This window comes from Nematolebias whitei, chromosome 12 (assembly GCF_014905685.2).
Source record: "Nematolebias whitei isolate Nwh7 chromosome 12, NemWhi1, whole genome shotgun sequence".
Lineage (NCBI taxonomy): Eukaryota > Metazoa > Chordata > Actinopteri > Cyprinodontiformes > Rivulidae > Nematolebias > Nematolebias whitei.
In genome coordinates, this window is record NC_056509.1 from 17,681,043 (window position 1) to 17,703,205 (window position 22,163).

Here is a 22,163-nt window from a genome sequence, read left to right on the forward strand (position 1 = left end):
AAGTCTAGATTGACATAAAAGCATTAAAATAATAATTTCTATATCATACTGTTTCACAGTTGATTTAAATGAGTGGTTCACTTCAACATTAGAAATGGTATGAACTAAACACACTTTTGATTATCAAGGTATTGTAAAATAGTAATGATAATATAAAAAAGATGAGTGTTCTTTCAATTGATTAATTCAGGATACAATTAAATAGTCTCTTGTTGAGATCATTTGTATTTCTGGATTCAAATCAATGAAATAACAGTTCCTGTCCCCTGAAGGTCTTCAGAGACAGATTGATGTCGGAGGTCTAGTTCACTACAATGGCCACTTTAGATATAAGGGGAAAATTGTGATAACTCAGCTATTATAAAAGACATTGAGCTGAAATTTGGTGTGGTGGTACCTGACAGTGATGCACAACACATTCTGAATTCAAATCTAAAAATTCAAGATGGCCACCGAAGTTAATGTCAAAGCTGTATTTTGGTGTGGTGGTAGCTGAAAGCAATGCACAATAAATTCTGAATTCAAATAAAAATACAAGATGGCCACCAATTAAAATGCTTTAACGCCACTATTTTTACACATACAGAGCTGAAATTTGGTGAGGTTATAGCTGAGAATGTTCTGAATCCAAATCAAAAATCCAAGATGGGGGAGTGCTGGCACATAGGTTAGAAGATGGGCCTGTGATCGGAAATGAAACAAAAAAATGAAAAAGATGACCACCATAGTTTAAAAGAAAAACAACCATAACTCAGATTTTTTTTTCCATGTTGAGCTGAAATTTGATATGGTGATAGCTGACATTGAACCCCACCCAACACATAGTAGTGTCAAATCAAATATTTAAAATGGACACAACGTGGCAGTCCCCGTCAAAGTTTCTCCAGGAACTTTCTCTTTTCATACACCTGACTTCTAAATATTTTAAAATCTAGAATTTTACCAGCCAGTTTTACATTGAGTCCTAAATCATGAATTTTTACTGTTTAGACATGAATTAAAACATCTTAAACATTGCTTTCCACCTTCCACTGTTTCATCCAAGTCCACTGCACGATTTGTGTTCCATCACATTCATTATGACGTTTTTCCATTCCATTACCTTTTCTCCCATCATCTCCCCCACTTTGTAGTCTGGAACGGGTCAACTACCCTGGGTGTGGTTTTTGCCCTTTGTGGCAGGTACTTCCATTCCCCAACGGACACTAAGGAGCTGCTCTATGACCCAGCATCTGTGATGAATGGTGACACGCTCAAGTTCTGCCAGAAGGAGGCCTGGTGCAAGCTGTCCTTCTTCGTCTTGTCCTTCTTCTACTATCTCTACTGGTAAGGACAGGGCAGGTGGTGTCACCTGTTCAAACATCACAGCAGATAGATCGGCACTAGAGTACATATATTTATATTTAACCAAAACTACTTATTAAATGTTGCTGAAAGGTGGTTGATGACTGAATAAAGTAACCACTTCTCTACAGTTCACATGCAGTGTACTTCACATTTGTTCAGGGTCGTCATATTTAGTCATTGGTCCCTTCTTCTGATGCATGTGACGTGAAGAGAATTTGATTCTTTATTTCATTGACAAGCACCACTTAACAGTGAAGACACCTTGACAATACAATGTATTTGTTACAATGTTTTTGATTGCTTTATTTGATATATGCTTATAACACTGTATTTTAATTATATACAAATTTATTTTATAATGCACTAATGTTTCTACTAACATTGTCCACTTTTATTGTTTAAATAAACTTTTGTTGTTCGTGTCTAACAATGCTGTTATTCATCCCTCTGGATTCTTTTCCATGTGTCATATGGGTGCTGCAGTGTGTGGAACCTGGAAATATCCCTCTATTAGGTCTTATCAGTGGAAACACTTAAAGGTACAATCCTCATATATTTTGATATTTTTATAATATGACACTAAATTTAAGCAGATTGTTAAAAAATAAAATTGACATGAGAGCACTTCAGTGTTTGACTGGCCATTAAACTGGTGACCGTTTTTTGTGAAAAGTTGTTGTGTTTGTGTGAAATGTAAACTTCTTAAGGTGACCTGCTGGCAAATTGTAATATTTCCTAATTATTAGTTTGTAGTAGGTCAGACAATGATTTTTGGTCAACAGAACAATACATGTCAGTAAAGATGGTCGTAAGCACCTGATCAGTGGAGCAACTGTAACTCGTGTAACTCATTGTAACTCATTTAAGCAAATGTCTTTCTAATTTCTCTAGCATGCTAATAACAAAGATTGATCAAAGTTTCTAACAGTTGAATCAAACAAGATGAGAGAAAACCAAAAAATGTATTAACATTTTTGAAACAATAAATGATGAAGTAAAAGCTAAAATAAAGCCGATCAACAGAACATAAAATCATCAGCTGCTCCAATCAGACAACAATGGTGCAGTTTATGTCAAAATGTACTTTAGAAGAATATTAGGTAACTGGTGACCTCTACCTACAGTTTTTATTTATTTATTGGATTAAGTGGGGATTTCTATGTGTACACAGTACATGCAGTGGTGTAGTCTATGTGATAAGATAAGATAAGATAAGATAAGATAAGATAAGATAAGATAAGATAAGATAAGATAAGATAAGATAAGATACGATAAGATACGATAAGATAAGATAGGCTGGTATACAGTGTATACCCACTAGAAAAGCTTGGGAATTTCCGTATGCCCACTGTTCATTCAACTTTTATTAATACAGGTTAGTCTCATTGAGCCTCGAGGACTCATTTACAAGAGAGACCTGTTTTAAACAAAGAATGATGACAACAGTAGACAATCATAAATGATGCATATGAATTGAAGAATAAATTGAAGAAAATATTAGTAAACGAAACAAAAACAGCTACATTATAGAGCGAAATAAAATACTAAAAACAGAAACATGTCTGCATTGGTTTTTGCCATGAAAATGTCAGGATTTGGTGGACAGGAACGAACCCAGTAGTGCAGACAGGACTCAACTCGGCAGATTACAAAAATAAGTCTTTTAATAGAGAATAAAGAACAAAATAACAGCTGACGTGGCAGCAAAACTTACATGAAGACGGAAGGCTCAGAGGGAAACTCAGGGAGGACTCAGGGAGCTCAGGGAAGACGCAGGAGAACGCAGGAGAACGCAGAGACCCAACGAATACGACCCGACGAGGAACAACACAGAACAGGAGGCTTATATACAAAGACAAGATGTGATTACAACAGCTGTGACGAGACAAAGGTGGCACCAATTAAACTGACGAGGAAACACTAGGGAAACACAGACACAAACGGAACCAGCAAAAAGGTACCATCCTTACAGAAATTAGCAGATGTTTGAAGCCATTTAGAGAGGTCAAGGTTGAGAGCTTCAGATCTTTTTGCAAGATGTTCCAGGATACAGGAGCTGAGGGAACACTGCATGTAATAATGTCCTGAGAGCGCACGCTGTAGCTGCACTCATGTAGTGACATGTAAGAGGAGATGTATGAAGGCAACAGACCAAGAAGTGATTTAAAGATGAAAACGTACCACTGGGTATGTTTACATGGACAAAAGTAACCGGATCAAATGGCCGGTCGGAATAAAAGTGTGTCATGTAAACACTCCGTTCGGGTTATTTTTTGTGTATTCGGCGCGATCCGATATAATTTGTGATCAGAACGAAACGGGTGGTTTACGCCGATCCGTAACCCGATCGGTGTACATGTAAACGTTTGATCTGTTCGTTTTTATCTGATCGTGAAAAACTGACCTAACTGCGCATGTGCGACTTTGCCATTTCCGCCTGGCTAATGCTAATAATATTAGCATGTCAGGGGAACAAAACTGGTCGGTGAGCGACACAACATTTCTACTAGAAACTTTGAAAGAGCTCAAAATGATCTGTATTACCTGTAGCTCAGTCAGGGAGTGCAGTAACGTCTCCACCATCATTAAAACCTGTCGCGGGTCCATTTTGGGTGCTCAGGTTTGTTTACGTTCACCCCGGAAGTAGAACTTCTTCTTCTGTGGTTTTTTAAGGAGAGTTTACCACTCTGCGCATGTCAGTACTGCTGTTCAGAACAAAGCCCGCTGCATGTAAACACTCGTCGTGAACAGATTGTGTCCATGTAAACAATACATTTGAATTATTCAAACAGAACACATTTCAATCAGGTCAAAGAATTCTGCGCATGTAAACATAGCTAGTGAGAGAGTCTGCGTGAAGTTAATGATGTCCACTGAACCAGTGAATACAGGGTGTCCTAAGACTGATCCTTGTGGTACACCATTGTTAACAGTTAGATAGCTGGAAGACAGTACCATTATATTGAACACTTTGCCACCAATCTAAGAGGTAGTTAGAGAACCAACCAATGGTGTGAACTGAGAAACCAATTTCTGAGAGCTTATGGCACGAGATGTCGTGATCCACAGTGTCAAAAGTTTTAGGCAGGTCTAAGTAAAGTGCAGCAAGTGCCCAATGATACGTAATGTGACATATCATTGGGCATGTGTCATTGATACGTTAAACAGCAGTTAAAAGCTTATGTAACAATCTGTCTGTATTCAGCGCTTGTTTATTAAATTCACTTATAAGGACTAGCGCAAACTCCACTGAGTACATTGTAACAAAGTAAAATGTCTGCTATTGTTTACCATCTACAGAAAAGGGAGAAAGATGGAGCAATCTCATATCAAAGACGCACAACGTAAACATGTAAATAAATATAAGGGTTGGCCCTTTATGGTGCTAAATTCGACTATAAATGAAAGGTGCGCACTTAGCACGATAAAAACATCCAGTAGTACCATTGCAGAGTTTGAACTGGATTTTAGTTTCCAGTGTTCTGTGCTCACCATCATACTGTTAATGCAGTTGATTAAATGTATATTTTCTTGATTTTGCTCGCTCACTTTGTAAATGAATAAAATGTCAAGTACCCATGTACAAAGTGATACATTTTATGGGAAAAAAGTTGACTTGAAAGCTTGATTACTGATATTACAGAAAACTTGTTTGTTTAAAAACATGAGCCTGGCACCTCTCCAAATACTTAGTTTATTGAAGAAAGAATCCAGAGCAGCTGAAATACATAACATATTTTACTTCTGATATTGCAAAAATAATAAGATGCAGTGCTTTTCCCTGGCATGGTCAAGTAGTGTAAATATGTATTAAAAAAATAAATTAAAAACACGGTGGAGCTCATTTGTATCTCCTCCAGTGCTGACATGCATTAAGAGTTTTTAACATTTACATTTTCCTTTTGGGTGTTAATTTATGCATGGCTGTATAGAAAATGTTTTAGTAAATAATGTGATTACAATGTTAGACCTTACAATCAGCAAGTAACAAATATAATATGTGTAAACCAACATGAAACTACAGGTTAAACAATCATCTTGTCAAAGTTTATACAAGTTGCTGAAGTTTAATAGATCAACGGCTCATCCTGGTAAGTACCGTAATTTCCGGACTATAAGCTGCTACTTTTTTCACACATTTTGAACAACGCAGCTTAAACATTGTTGCTGGTAATTTATAGATTTCTTTATTTTTGACGAGCTAATGAGCTTCATGCCGCCAAAACATTTAGCCTTGTCACACCTAGGTGCTCACATAGCTGCCCAATACACACCTATCTTGGGGGGGTGTTCTTGTGACAAGGTGAGACTACCTGTATAAATGAAGGTTTTGAAAAAATCTGACAAATGAAATTACCGAACAGGTCATAGTGGACCAATGAAACTTTGAATTACCGTAAATCAAGCGCACTGACACTAAATTCTTCAGATTTTGCGCTTCATGCAACACACCTTCATGATGGAAAACAAAGAAATGCAGATGATGCAGCTTTCAAGTTAAAGGCGACCGATCGGGCTGTTTAAGAAGGAAATAAAGCTTTTGCACGTAAGCTTGGTATTTTATGGTAGGCTACGTTACAGGCACTGTTCAGAAAAAAAAAACATTTATTGTACATATTTGTGTATGTTACCGGTATGTATTTAATTATAAGTTTTAAAAATATTTCTGTGTAAATATCTCATGGATAAAAGTGGACACCCACAGCTTATAGACAAGCATGGCCTATGTACAATTTTTTAAATATATTTTTTTATTTAGTGGGCGCCACTTATATTAGGGTTCACTCAATAATCCGGAAATTACGGTATTTACGTCATGGCACTCTGTCAACAAGTTTCAGCTTGAACTGCTTCTCCATCTCACTCCATCTCATCGTGCTCTGGACTGATGTGAAGTTTACAGACCACAGCTGGCAGCAGCAGGAAGTTCACACACTTTCAGTTCCATCAGGTTCAAAACTATTTCACCTTACATACCTTTTTCACCATATTCTCCATCTATCCATTATCTTTACCCGCTTATTCCATTTTGGGTCACGGGGGTTGCCGGTGCCCATGTCCAGCAATCACTGTGCGAGGGGCGTTGTACACCCTGGACGGGTCGCAAGTCCATCACAGGGCCACAGAGACAAACAACCATTCACTTTCTCACTCATACCTAGGGACAATTTAGAGTTACCAATCAGTCTAACATGCATGTTTTTGGTCTGTGGGAGGAAACCGGAGCACCCGGAGAAAACCCACGCATACTTGGAGAGAACATGTAAACTCCACCCAGAAAGGCCCCGGACCGGGGTTTGAACCAAGGACCTGCTCGCTGAGAGACATCAGCTCTACCAGTTGCACCATATTCTCCATGTGGTGTAATTTTTACAATGAAGTATCTGATCTAAAGGTGCCCCTGTGCTAGGTTTTTATTTTTTTCACAACAAGTACTTTAGTTTGCATTATTGCTAGTACTTAGTACCAATACCAAATATTTAATGAGTTTGTGCTTAAACATTACGCAATGACTTTATTTAGAACCTGACACGTTGTTTAATGACATAAAATATATTTTGTTAGCAAAGAATAGAGTCCTAACATTTGTTACACATCTGTTTTTACAACAAATTAAAAAAAAAATCATAATTGTGCTTTGACAATTGATAAAACTAAAAAAAAATTGTCAACGCAAAAGAAGAAAGAGGGGGCAGGTGTCACTCTCACTTTGAGTTTATAAACTCTATTCTGGATTATTCTGGATTATGATTATCCCACTCCAGCTGAATTTTTCCTGCTTGACTGAGCTTTGATGGTACAGATGATAACTTTTACAACACATGTAACTTTACAAAGCTAGTGATCTTATCAGTTTAGGTTGAACAGAAAAGAACCGTTGACTTAGAGAGGATTCAGGTCATATTTCTCATATCAACGTAAATTTAATTTTGCATGACACTCAAGGAGATACAAAGTTAGCTTGTAATTTTTAACATTTTATACTTTTGAAGTTTTGGTCATGATGCACCCATACTTTCAAAGAGCCACTATTGACCTTGGCAGCTGTCTCAACTTTGAATTGATTAACTGGAGTATTATCATTATACTTCTTTAGTTTGAGGGTAGTCTGATGATTGTCAAATCCTTAGCCCTGTCCTTCATGTTCTCCCTTCAGCCCCATATCAAACCCTAAGCAGCTATTGAGCATCAAGGAGAGGTAACCAAAATAAAATCTAACAAAAACATAACCCATGACCCTTAACCTTAACTCTGGATTGACACAAGGATATATTGTTTGCAATGGTACAAAATAAACAAGCAAAGGATAAAATACATAAATCTAAATAAGTCAATTAAACAAGCGGTACGCTAATGTACCCATTTGCTGAGGGATTTGAATAGTGAATCTTTGAAGTTTGGAAATAACCAGCAAATGTAAGTAAACCTTAATGTTTTTCTTGCAAGATATTCAAGTTAAGGAGGAGTTACTCTGTGTATGAGAAAAACATTGGTTACGTACTGTAACCCCAGATTCTATGAGTATAGGCGCAGCCCTTTAAGGCTATCGCTAGTGGGTTTATCCCTTCGCGCATAGCCCAGCACTGAAAACTTTAGTCCGCGCCCACCGGCTGTGTGGGCCCCACCCCCAGTCCGTATAAACTATGGTGAGACTGGGCAATCTGCTCCCAAATAGCTTTTTTTCTTCAGCCATTTGGGAACCAGTGAGGCCCAGAGCTTAAAGGGCTCCTATACTCATAGAATCTGGGGTTACAGTATGTAACCATCGTTCTATTTCGTATAGACTTCACCCTTTAAGGCTATCGCTAGTGGGTTAAAGGTGAAGCAGGATGTAGTCTATGCCTCACTGGGTCCATTCAGATACAAACATGAAGCACCTGCTTGCACAAAAAACATTTCATCACTCAGCCTTCTGTGTGCGTAATTACGCAGCGCAAAATTACGCATTCCATGCTCAGGAGCGCCCCGGAGAGAAAAGGTCTCTGATGGGGAAAAAGGGATGGCTGAAACGCAGTCCTGCTGTTGAGAATGGAAAAAACAGAGGTTATGAATTGTAACCGTGTAACGATGAACAGAGCAGGTCAGCAGCTCTTCAATATGAACTGATTAATAACAAAATGAACTAATTAGTAACCAAATGAACTGATTGGTAACAGCAGGCATGAACTGATTAGTAACAATAAAAACAGCAGTCATGAACTTGTGACTGATAATAAATGTCTCACACTGTAATTGCATGCAGTCAGATGTGAGCTTAAAACGAAATTCCATGAAACAAGTAAAAATCATTCTGTTAGAACGCTGAGAACAGAATGAGTCATGGAGAAGGCAGAGACATAACGTCTCGAATAAATGGATAAGGCGATGACTAAGCGTCCGCCGTACAAATGTCCTCCACTCTCATCCCTCCATGCAAAGCTGTAAAGGATGAAATCCCTCTGGTAGAATGAGCTCTTGAGATTCTCTGGAGGGTCTAGTCCTGATAAGCTTCAGAAATAGCCTCACACAGCCAGTGTGAGAGGCGCTGAGTGGATAAAGGGCGACCTGCAGAGGTGTCCCTGTAATGCACAAACAGACGCTTATAATAACGCAGTGGTGCTGTGCGTGCTATATAACATGCAAGCGCGCACACGGGATAGAGGAGGTGAGATGATGCTTCCTCCTCTGAATTGTGAGGAGGAGGATAAAACCCCTCCAAGGTTATCATTCTCGATTTAAATGAGCTTGTGATGTTTTTTGGTATGAAAGCTGGGTAAGGTCTCAGCACATCTGAGCTGCCATCAGCTTGAATCCTGAGGCATGACAGGGCAGCACAGAGCGCATGAATTTAAGTGAAACCTGATCTAAAGGCTCAAAAGGAGCTTCGATCAGAGCGCGCAGAACCATCGTTAGGTCCCACTGTGGAGCTAGTGGGCGTGACACTGGTCTGTGTCCCTGTACACCTTTCAGGAAATGCTTCATCAGCGGGTGATTAAGAACTGTTCTGTCACCAAAGCCCTTGTGACAGAAAGAAATAGCTGCAGCATAAGTTTTAATTGTGCTGAACGCTAGATTTCGGTCCATCAGCTGCTGCAGAAAGGACAGCATGCCACCAAGTGGACATGAGATGGCCTCTACACCTTTCTCCGTACACCAGCGCTGAAAAGCTGTCCACTTTGATATAAGCGCATAAAGGAGCATTTTTGGCCACGTACTGTGAGCAAATGCGTCCACTCCTAATGGTGGGTCATCTCGTGGGCTCAGTGAGAACTATAATTGACACTGGGCATTCTCCCGTGTGGTGGACTGATCCACTGCTGCTCAGCTAAACCTGCTCCAAATCCGAGAGATCAGCTCGGGATGGAGGCTCCAGTCTCTGTGGCAATGACCGCCCCTCGACATTATGTCCGCTCCCCTGTTCAGGACGCTGGGAATGTACACTGCTCTGATGGAGAGCAAGTTTTTGTGTGTGCCCAACACAGCAGCTGTCTCGCGATGCGTAACAGTTGGGCTGAGCGCACGCCTCCCTGACTGTTTATGTAAGCTGCCGTCACTTGATTGTCTGTGTGGATCAGAACATGCTGATCTCACAGCGGGGGGGGGGGCAAAATGCTGAGTCACATTTCAGACCGTGAAAACATTCTAGTACATTTATGTGAAGCGACGTGGTCCAGCCACTGTGCTCCCACTGCCTGGGACAGACACGTTCCTCCCCAGCCTGACAGGGACGCATCTGTGAAAACTGAGACATGTGACGTAGGCCTGCTAATGGGAACTCCCTCTGACAGGATGAGGGGGTTTCCCCAGTGATTCAGATCGGTTCTCACGGAAGGGGGCACAAAGATAATCCACCTCTTCTGGTGCACAGGATCTATACGCAGGTGGGCAAACCATCTCTGAAGGCGTCTTGTGAAGTAGGCTCAGCGGAACCACGATGTGGGCTGCTGACATTGTCCCAGGAGTCACATGACAGGCAGACTGTCACTTTGCTGCAGAGTTTGACACAGCGGAGCTGAGCTGATAGAGCGTTGGCTCTCAGCTGTGATAAACTGGCTCTCATTGTGGTTTAGTTTAGCTCCACTTCCAGATAAGCAATCATCTGGGACGGACGAACTGAACTTTTTCCCAGTTTATAGAAAACCCCAGGTTTAGCAGGTGTAACACTAGCGTTTTGGTCTATGCGACTGCTTCCTATCTGGACCGAGCTAATAAGAGCAGATCGTCCAGATAAAAATAATTCTCATTCAAGCCACGTGTAACAACTGCAGAGCTGTCTCCACACATTGAGAGGAGGCGTGAGCGCTTTCTGAGTGAGACGCCATTTCGGTGGAGGCTGCAGCTGTCGTGGAGAAACATGTTTACTCCCACTGCGCTGTGAGTGGGCAGAAAACAGCAGAAATTAAAAACGGGCTCTGTCTGAAAACGAGGGATTTTACCGGACTCGGTCTGCTGAAAAAACATCATTTTAACTGACGTGGCAGACGAGTTTTATGTGATATTTACTGAACTGCGGTGCCATTTAAAATGCTGTTTAGAGGTTCCTGGCTCATTTTGTGTAGAGAATGTGTGAAGAGAGGCAGCTGTGAGATCAGTTGATCAGACAGTCTCAGATGAAACTTTACTTTCAGAGATGTTTGTTTTATTTCAAAACATACGTAGTCAAAAAAAACACACACAGTCCCCTCAAGGAGCTGTTCCCTGGTGGAGGGGGCTGGCAGAGGACCGGAGCGTGAAGTCGCTGCCGCAGCTGTGGCACACCTCTGCTATTGTTGCTGGCCAAGGCGGTTCCTCCAGCAGCCGGAGGGGCGGGAGGAAGACTGTGATGTCACCAGATGGTGTACAGTCTCTGAGACCTCCTCGGACCTCTGCGATTTCTCAAGGATGGTCCTGAAGTTGGCCCCGAACAGCGCCTCTGGGGTGACGGGGCCCTCCAGCATGTCTTTCTGCAGCCTCTCGAACAAGGATGGCAAGAGGCGCAGCCAAGTGGTCCTCTGGATCATGGTCATTTGGGCGGCGATGCGGGACAGGCAGACCACAGAGGTGGCACACATGTTTAAGATGATGTCAGTGGCTTTACAGAGAGAGCTCTTTGTCTCCTTCAGCATTTCTGCTTCCTCCAGCCTCTTTAAGATGCTGTAGGCCAGGATATGCACTGGTGAGCTCGGTTGGAGAGCTTTGTCACCCTCTGGTCATGCTTTCCTGGATGGACAGATTGCCAGTCCATCCTGTAAGCTTTTGCCCCAAGCGCCTCCGCCAGGCTTGGCTCCAGGAAGAGAACTGAGGGAAAAACACCGATCAGTAAAACCCTCCACTCTGGAGATGGAGGTGGAGACGGATGTCTTCAGCTTGCCGGGCCCAGCTGCAGCCTCGTTCCAATGTGACATCACAGCTGGACAGCGAGGCCAGATGGGATCAGGACGACGAGCAAGCGCCTCTGCCAGGCTTGGCTCTAGGGGGGGAGAACCAAGGGAAAAACACAGGTCGGTAAAACCCTCCACTCTGGAGATGGATTTCTTCAGCTTACCGGGCCTAGCTGCAGCCTCGTTCCAATGTGATGTCACAGCTGGACAGCGAGGCCAGATGGGATCAGGGCAACAAGCCGTGAGCTCGCTGCCGCAGCTGTGGAGCACCTCTGCTGCTGATGCTGGCCAAGGTGGTCCCTCCATCTGCCATAAAGGGCGGGAGGAGGACTGTGAAGTCACCAGACGGTGTACAGTCTCTGAGACCTCCTTGGACCTCTGCGATTTCTCAAGGATGGTCCTGAAATTGGTCTCGAACAGCGCCTCCGGGGTGATGACCAACAGGTCTCTCTGCAGCCTCTCGTACAAGGATGGCTAGAGGCAGAGCCAGGTCGTCCTCTGGATCATGGTCATTTGGGCAGCGATGCGGGACAGGCAGACCGCAGAGGTGGCGCACATGTTTAAGATGACATCAGCGGCTTTACAGAGAGCTCTTTGTCTCCTCCAGCAGGTCTGCTTCCTCCAGCCTCTTTGAGATGCTATAAGCCAGCAGGGCGGCATTGTTGTTCGTCGCCGCCGCCTGGAATGAGCACTGGTGAGCTCGGTTGGAAAGCTTTGTCACCATCTGGTCATGCTTCCCTGGAGGGACAGGTTGCTTGTCCATCCTGGAAGCTTTTGCCCCAAGCGCCTCTGCCAGGCTTGGCTCCAGGGAGGGAACTGAGGGAAAAACACTGATCGGTAAAACCTCCGATCTGTAAAACCCTCTAGTCTGGAGATGGAGGCGAAGGTGGAGACAAGTGTCTTCAGCTTGTCGGGCCCAGCTGCAGCCTCGTTCCAATGTGACGTCACAGCAGGACAGCAGGGCCTGATGGGGTCAGGGCGAAGAGCTGGGGCGGAGCCAAACCTTCCCACCAGATCATTCGATTGGGGTGGAGGGAGGCGAGGGACGGAAAGTCCCTTTGTGTCAACAGCCTCCTGGATTATGTCAGGTAGCTCCGAGAGGAGGGTGCCGACGGCTGGGAGCGGTGTGGTCGCCGACGTGGGAAGACCGAAGTTGGCTGAGCATTTGCTTGGCCGCTCTTCTTCTGTCACTACTCTCTCCAGGAGGGAAGGGGCAACGAGGCTGTTTCTAGCATCGCTTTTCTCGGAGGAATCATTTGATTCACTGAGCGACTCTGCGTCAAAGAAAGGCAGTGGCGTCACCCTGAACGTAGCATCCCACCACGGAAATAACACTCAGTGGAGCTGTTGCCCGCATCGCCTTTTTCGAGGGAATCATCCAATTCACAGCGAGGAAAACACATTAGAAAAGGCGATGGCGTCGTCCAGCGAGTAGCAGCCTGCCACGGAAAAACATTAATCGGTGCTGCTGCCCGCATCACCTTTTTCGAGGGAATCATCCGATTCACCGCGAGGAAAACACGTTAGAAAAGGCGATGGCGTCATTCAGTGAGTAACGGCCCGCCACGGAAAAACACTCTTCGGCACTTACCTTGAACAAGGCTGCTCGTCTCTGCTTCTCCTCGAGAGGGAAGAGCTCCCAGGGACGGCAGGAGGTCGGTGTGTCGGAGACAAAGGCATACCTCGCAAAAGTTGTGCCGGTCAAAGCTGGACATCTTTTCCTTCTTCATTCTTCTGACAGTGCTAGCTAGCTGGCTGAAGAAAAAATAGGAGCCGATTGCCCGGTCTCACCATAATTTATACAGACTGGGGGTGGGGGCCACACAGCCAGTGAGCGCGGACTAAAGTTTTCAGTGCTGCGCTGCGTGCGAAGGGATAAACCCACTATCGATAGCCTTAAAGGGCGAAGCCTATATGAAATAGAATTTTTGTTTTTGCTTGTTCAAGATGACACCAAGTGATGAATCCTGGCAAGCGGAGGGAGCAATTTTATCCACGATTAGGTGCAGTGGCAGGGCCAGTGAGTGGCCAATGGTGGCCTAGCCCATTTTTTATTATTTTTCGGCCACCCCACCTGTCACCCCAAATCCAATAATTTGAGGAAACTATAGGCAATATGAAAACTAGAAAGCATAGTTTTGTTATAACATCAGAGTGACCGGTGTACATATATATGCTCACAATATGCACCATCATGACAATGGTGTGCATCTACACACCACCACTATTTTTATGTAAGTGGCAGTGGCCATTTTAGATTTTAATGTGGCAACCCATCCATCCATTATTCTTATCTGCCTCTTCCTTTTTGGGTCGCAGGGATCACTGGTGCCCATATCCAGCAGTTGCTGTGGGAGAGGCGGGGGACACCCTGGACAGGTCTGCAGTCCATCACAGGGACACATAGAGACAAACAACCATTCACTCTCTCACTCAAGGGACAATTTAGAGTTACCAATCAGTCTAACATGCATGTTTTTGGTCTGTGGGAAGAAACCGAAGTGCCCGGAGAAAACCCACGCATGCACGGAGAGAACATACAAACTCCACCCAGAAAGGCCCCAGGCCAGGATTTGAACTGGGCGACCTGCTCACTGAGAGGTGGTAGCTCTACCAACTGCGCCACTGTGCTGCCCATGTGGCAATCCAATTTTTGAGATTTACTTTTGTTAGACCTAGATGCAGCCACGAACCAAAATGGATGTCAGCACATTGCTTATGTTTGATCCATTTATTCAATCATTTGAGGGAACTATATTTTCAAGCAACATAAAACCTATAAAGCTCCTCAAATGATGAGGGTGGCCAGTTTACAAATGCCATCTTGTAAATAACTTAAATATTATTTGACTAGGATTCATTTAGGATTAGCAACATTTTAAAAAAAGCCTTGCTAGTCTACTCATGCCAGCTTGTGTTCTGCTTAGACCCCAGGTGAGCTCTGTCTCCCCTCTGTCAGCTGCACCCCCTTCTGGATATTAATGACTTCCTGTATGACTAATGGGGACCCCCTCAGAGTGCGACCTCCACTCACCAACCTCTCACCCTCCTTCTTTTCTGCTGTCCTTTTTGTCACAGGGATGCTGCATTCCATTGACAAATTGTTGCAACAAGAAAACAAGAATCCCGTCTTCGTGCAGTCCAACGCATATTTGTAGATGTAACTTGTTACTTGGTGTACATTTCAGAACTAATCCTTTTTTTTTTCCCTAGAACAAGAAATTATTATTATTTGTTTTATTTGCTCTAACACATACATCACACGAGCAAGATTCACTTGGCACATTTTAACATCAAGACAGATGTTAACAGCCAACGAAAAATGGAATATTAATCATTTCTCTCATTAAGCTTAAAAAAACTGTTCAATAATATTTCATTTTATCATAAATGACTACACATGCATTGTTTCAAAATATTTCCAAACTTTTAGGCTACAAAAACTGTAAGAACTGTGTTTTTTCAACTAAATAAACTGTACTTTTCACAGCTGTTCAAAAAATTATTACACAGAAGTAAATGAATTAATTTATATAGCAAATGTCATTTTCTTTTCTCAGAGTTCAGTACCTGACCTGGTCTCATTGCTGCCGAATCTAATGTAACAACTCTTATATTTGTTCCTCATCATGGAGCAAAGAGGGGAATTGAAAATACCTTCTGTCCGTCTTTCAGTCCATGCATGTTGTGAGCATGTGAACTTGAAGAATAAGTGAGGTACCGACTTCCATTTTGATGTGTGGTTACATCTAGGCTAAGAAAGGTTACTTCAAAAATTGGGTTTGCTCTGTCAAAATCCAAGATGGCTGCTACCATATTTATCAGAATCAGAATGCTTTTATTATCCTTGCACAGTGAAGTACAACAAAATTACTTTCTGTACAACTGTAAAGATGGACAGAAGTGTACAGGGGGCTGCAGCTTCTAAGATGTGCTGCCCCTGTTGCTTAGATGAGAAAAAGGGAAGAAAATATGAGGAGAGAGGTTAAAAAAATATTTCTCACACCATGTACTTGACAGGACATGGTTTGAGGCATCAAAATTATCTACCACAGCAAAGCAACACAAATAGACATAATACACATTCATGTGGAGTGGGTAGGGGTTGGGGATCCCAGCACAGCCGCCAGGTGATTGACAGCCCTTGGTGCCTTCGTATCTCCTAGGTTGCTGCACCAGGGGAGGCGAGGGAGGCCAAGGGAGGCATTGAGTTTGAGAGGAGGTCGTAGCACAGCACAGTCCAGAGCCCCCACCCCCCAGCCAATAGCCCTGATAAGACGTGTTTGTTTATCAGCCAGCTCGGTTGAGCTCTGTCACGTCCACGACCTTGGGGAAGGGAAGGGGTGCGGAGGGGGACAGAGCGTCTTTGTTTCCATAGCATCCAGTGTATGTATGTCTGTAAACCGATGTATGTAAACCGGCCAGTTTCTTTAAATAATTAGAGTGGCTGAAGATTAATCTATGACCACCACTGGCCACCCCCTGGCTCCACCATTGCTCCATCCACCCACCAGGATCTGCCACTCTGCACTGCCTCAGTCATGCAAATAAAAAATAAAATAAAAATAATATACCGTAATGTTCCCGCAGCCTATACACTTACATGGCTAATTTATGATTTTTTTCCAATTGTCAATTTTATTTTGATGAGCTCAAGTTGACAGGTGTTCCTGCCACCAACACGTATTGTCGCACCTGGATGCTCACATAGTTGCCCAACATGCACCCTTGGGGATGAGTCTTTGAGAACAGACAGAGTGAACACCACAGGTATTTATGACCTGTCTCACTCATAGTTACAGCACACTACTGAATGGACGAGCACATAATGAACACAAACTATGTAGGCTAAGAAGGACAGACTAATCACTAAAAGAACAATGCTAAACTGCGAACCAAAATAATTAACAATAAAAATATATTTTACCCACAATCCCTCTCAGTGGCCATGTGACCAGCAGTCAACCACAATGAACCAATCAGGTACTGTACTCTCATTGAGTCCCGAGGACCCAGCCCCTCAAGAGAGACGTGTATTGATGAGGCTGCCTGTATAAATAAAGGTTTTTTAAAAATCTGAGACAGGGAGGGGGGGACTCACTGCCTGAATACGGTAAAAAAAAAGAAAGGAAAAAAAACATGTCTTATTACTACTCAGACGCACTCGCATTAAATTCTTCAGATCAGTTGTTTTGCACCTCATGCACAGATTGTGTTAATCTGTTCTGTGTTCATGGAAAATGCAGAGAAATTCATATGATGCAGATTTTACATTAAAAGTGATGAATCTGGCTGTCAGAGAAGGAAATCGATCTGCCGCCCGTAAAGTCGCAATCCGAGTGGGATCAGGAGTCAAGTCAAGTCAAGTCCAATTTATTTATAAAGCACATTTAAAAACAGCAGCTGTTACCAAAGTGGAGAGTGGTGCTTTATAAATAAACTCTGGAGCCAGGCCTGGAGGTGGGGCATGTGGGCAGGCACCTGGTGGCCGGGCTTTTGCCCATGGAGCTTGGCCAGGCACAGCCCAAAGAGGAGACGTGGGTCCCCCTTCCCATGGGCTCACCACCTGTGGGAGGGGCCAAAGGGGTCAGGTGCAATGTGGGATGGGTGGTGGCCGAGGTCGGGGACCCTGGCGGTCTGATCCTCAGCTACAGAAGCTGGCTATTGGGACGTGGAATGTCACTTCACTGGTGGGGAAGGAGCCTGAGCTTGTGTGTGAGGTTGAGAGGTTCCGGCTAGAAATAGTCGGACTCACCTCTACGCATGGCTCTGGCTCTGGAACCAGTGTCCTTGAGAGGGGTTGGACACTTTTCCACTCTGGAGTTGCCCCTGGTGAGAGGCGCCGAGCAGGAGTGGGCATACTTAATGCCTCCCATCTTGGTGCCTGTGTGTTGGGGTTCACCCCGATGAATGAGAGGGTGGCCTCCCTCCGCCTATGTGTGGGTTCTGACTGTCGTTTGTGATTATGCACCAAACGGCAGTTCAGATTATCCACCCTTTTTGGAGTCCTTGGAGGGGGTACTGGAAAGTGCACCTCCTGGGGACTCCCTTGTTCTGCTGGGGGACTTCAATGCTCATGTGGGCAATGACAGTGAGACCTGGAGGGGTGTGATTGGGAGGAACAGCCCCCCTGATCTGAACCCGAGTGGTGTTCTATTGTTGGACTTCTGTGCTCATCATGGATTGTCCATAACAAACATCATGTTCAAGCATAAGGGTGTCCACATGTGCTCTTGGCACCAGGACACCTTAGGCGGAGCTTTAACTCCCACCTCCGAGAGAACTTCAAACATGTTACGGGAGAGGTGGGGGACATTGAGTCTGAGTGGGCCATGTTCCTTGCCTCTATTGTCAAGGCGGCTTACCAGAGCTGTGGCTGCAAGGTTGTCGGTGCCTGACGCAACGGCAACCATCGAACCCGGTGGTGGACTCCGGCAGTGAGGGATGCTGTCAGGCTGAAGAAGGAGTCCTATTGGGCCTTTTAGGCCTATGGGACCCCGGAAGCAGCTGATGGTTACCGGCAGTCCAAGTGACATGCGACTCGGGTGGTCGCTGAGGCAAAAACTCGGGCATGGGAGGAGTTTGAAGAGGCCATGGAGAATGACTTCCGCATGGCTTCGAGGAGATTCTGGTCCACCATCCGGCGTCTCGGGGGGGAAAGCAGTACACCACCAACACTGTTTTTAGTGGGGGTGGAGGTTGCGTGGGAGTTTGCCCAACCGGTCTACATGTGCTTTGTGGACTTGGAGAAGGCGTTCGACCGCGTCCCTCGGGGAACCCCGTGGGGGTTACTCTGCGAGTATGGGGTACCAGCCCTTTGATACGGGCTGTTAGGTCCCTGTATAACCGGTGTCAGAGCCTGGTCCGCATTGGCAGCAGTAAGTCTGGCTCGTTCCCGGTGAGAGTTGGACTCCGCCAAGGTTGCCCTTTGTCACCGATTCTGTTCATAACTTTTATGGACAGAATTTCTAGGTGCAGCCAAGGTGGTGAGAGGATCCGTTTTGGTAGCCTTAGGATTGTGTCTCTGCTTTTTGTAGATGATAGAGTCCTGTTGGCTTCATCAGATTGTGATCTACAGCTTTTGCTGGAGCGGTTCGCAGCTGAGTGCAACAAAACCGGGATGAAGATCAGTTCCTCCAAATCCGAGGCCATGGTCTTGAGTAAAAGGGTAAAAAAGGAAAAAGGGTAGAGTGCCCTCTCCAGGTCAGGGAGGAGGTCCTGCCCCAAGTGGAGGAGTTCAAGTATCTTGGGGTGTTGTTCACGAATGAGGGAAAAATGGAGCGTGAGATCGATAGGCGGAAATGTGCAGCGTCTGCAGTGAAGCGGGCGCTGTACAGGTCTGTCGTGGTGAAGAGAGAGCTGAGTCAAAAGGCAAAGCTCTCAATTTACCGATCGATCTACGTTCCTACCCTCATCTATGGTCATGTGCTTTGTGGACTTGGAGAAGGCGTTCGACTACGTTCCTACGTTGTGACCGAAAGAACAAGATCTCGGATACAAGTGGCCGAAATGAGTTTTCTCCGCAGGGTGTCTGGGCTCTCCCTTAGAGATAAGGTGAGAAGCTCGATCATCTGGGAGGGACTCAGAGTAGAGCCGCTGCTTCTCCATGTTGAGAGGAGCCAGTTGAGGTGGCTCGGGCATCTGGTTAGGATGCCTCCTGGACGCCTCCCTGGTGAGGTGTTCCGGACACGTCCCATCGGGAGGAGACCCAGAGGAAGACCCAGGACACGCTGGAGGGACTATGTTTCTCGGCTGGCCTGGGAACGCCTCGGGATTCCCCCGGAGGAGCTGGCCCAAGTGGCTGGGGAGAGGGAAGTCTGGGCCTCCCTACTTAAACTGTACCCCCGCGATCCGACCCCAGATAAGCGAAAGAAAATGGATAGATGGATAGATGGATAATACACATATTTGGGGGTGGGTCCTCATTTCTCAATGAGAGTACCTCATTGGTTCATTGTGGTTGACTGCTGGTCACATGGCCTCAGAGAGGGATTATGGGTAAAATTTATGTTCATTGTTAATACTTTCTGTTAGCTGTTTAACATTGTTCTTTTAGTGATTAATCTGTTCTTCTTAGCCTAGTTTATGTTCATTATGTGTTAATTTGTGTTTGGTCATTCAGTAGAGGAACCATGAATGAGAGATGGTTGTCATGAAGAGCTCTGGGGTTCACTCTGTGTGTGTTGAAAGCAAATTACAGTCTTTGAAACATTGTGTGGTGGTTGATTCTTGAACTTCAACAAAACATGTAAGCGTCTCTCAGTAGATGTGTGCTGTCACTCATGTCACAACATGAACACCCGTGTCTTACACACAAGCGCAACTTATTTATGTACAAAAAAGTGTTTGTTTTTTGGTTTTTTAGAGATGATGTGTGCAGCTTTTACTCAGATGCACTTTATAGATCAGCATTTACAGTACCTCTGTTCTACTACACAGTTTAACTTCTACCCACTTAACTAACACTCATCTTAGAAACTAGAAACTTTCACTATTCCAGTCCCTCAGTGACCGGGGTCATCAGCTTCTGTGTGTTCATCTGATGTTAGGTTAGACTGTGAAAGCTGTAATTTAAAAAGCTACAAGTTGGCTCATTAAAGATAGTGCCAGTACTTCGAGGCTTTAATGGGAGGAGGTGGTGTCCCCAAGGGGAACTAGCCCGTTCACTTTGATCTGTCTGTTTCTGTCTGTCCAACAGATATTCATTAGTCAGCAGGGTGAACGTGCAGCAGAGATGAGCTGAGGCTTCCAGGACGAGACAAAATGAGTGTTTAGTGAGGTGCTGGTCTCTTCATATCAGGTCACAGCTCAGCGAGACCAGTGTCACATGCTGGAGCTGTAATTGGTGCTGCTTCATCACTCTGTTTTCCAGGTTTACGTCACAGATCTTTGAATGCCCAGTGGGACTGTTCATCCATCACACTGGCTCAGACGCCCATCAGTGTTTGTGGTTGGCTTACAGAACCCAAACGTGCTTAAATCGCTTTGCCACTTGCCTGCAAATGTGTTTGACGGCTTCTTCTGCTCATGCTCATTGCACACATGATGCTCATCGGCTTGTTGCTTTTTCTCTTGCAAGATTTCCACAGATGTTTCAGCAATAACAATATTCATAAAAACAAAAGACACACACCTGCCAGGAAGGATGTTCTTACATTTTCAGGTCTTGGTAAAAACCTAAAAATGTAAACATCTGTAGGAGGATTTCCACCCTTTAATTCCTCTCGTAAAATAATGGTTTTAAACATTATTATTCAGCTATAGTTTTAGTGTAATTAGTTCAAACTCGTTTAAAACATAAGCCTTCTATAGTATTTGTACTTCTTAGTCATAATGATATCCCATTTCAAATAAAAAATTACAAAGTATGTAAAAAATTAATGAAAAACAACAATAGCAGATTCTGCATTTATTTAACTTTGATCTTAATTATATTCTATATATTTACATTAAAACAACTTTTTTGCTGGATTTCTGGTTTGCAACACATTCTAGAAAATAAATATAACAGAGCAAAAATAAATATATAGGAATGTTGCAGCTTTTAGTGCTATAAAGTTTACTTTTTATAAACAACTTTCACAAGATGCTCACGCTTTAAAGATAATAAAATAAATATTTTGCTAATGGCTTATCTGAACGCAGCCAGAACCCAAGTGAATTGCTGCCAATTTTAAGACAACTCTAATTAGTTCATGCAAATGTTGTTATTCAACCAATTAACACTAGACTCAGTTTTTAGGTGTATATTCACTCTGGTTATTTACAAGCAGCGAGCTGGAACACTTCAGGTGCAGCCGGGGGTCACTCAGAAAACTTGGATGGAAAAACAGGGAAATGTTTAATTAACAAATTGTTCAGTTCAGGTAATTTGTGTAAAATAAAAGCAAACATCAACTCAGGGCATTTTGGGGATTTTTATTTTTAGGACCGCAAAATTCATTTTGAAAGTTGGTCCCACCAGTCTGTAATGACTGAGCCAAGTAGACTTTGCTGCATTAAAACAATCCCAATCTTAAACATTTATATCAATTTATACAAATATTATTTTTATATTTATTATTTATATTTTTTATACAAATAATATTTGCACTTTTACAATTATTTTGTCAGAAATACTTGTAAACTCCTGTCTGTGGCAACTCCAGGTTATACTACAGAATAATATTTTAGATGTTACTTCTGCTGTTGTTTGTGCTTCCAAATTATCGTAGAAATGTTTGTACTAAATAACAATCAAATGCCAAATTGGCAGAAGCGTAAAGGTGGAAGAAGTGTTTGCATAAACACGTATGGAGTTGTCTAAATTACAGCTGTTTTAAAGGGATCTCCGACTAGTGTGGGATATTGTGAAGTTTTAAAAGCTATTAATTGATTATTAGGGGTTAGTTTAGTCAAGATAATATGTTTTAGTGTATGCAGCTGTGAACCACACTGGAAAAAAGGCCACTCCAAAAATAAGTAAAAAAAAATTAA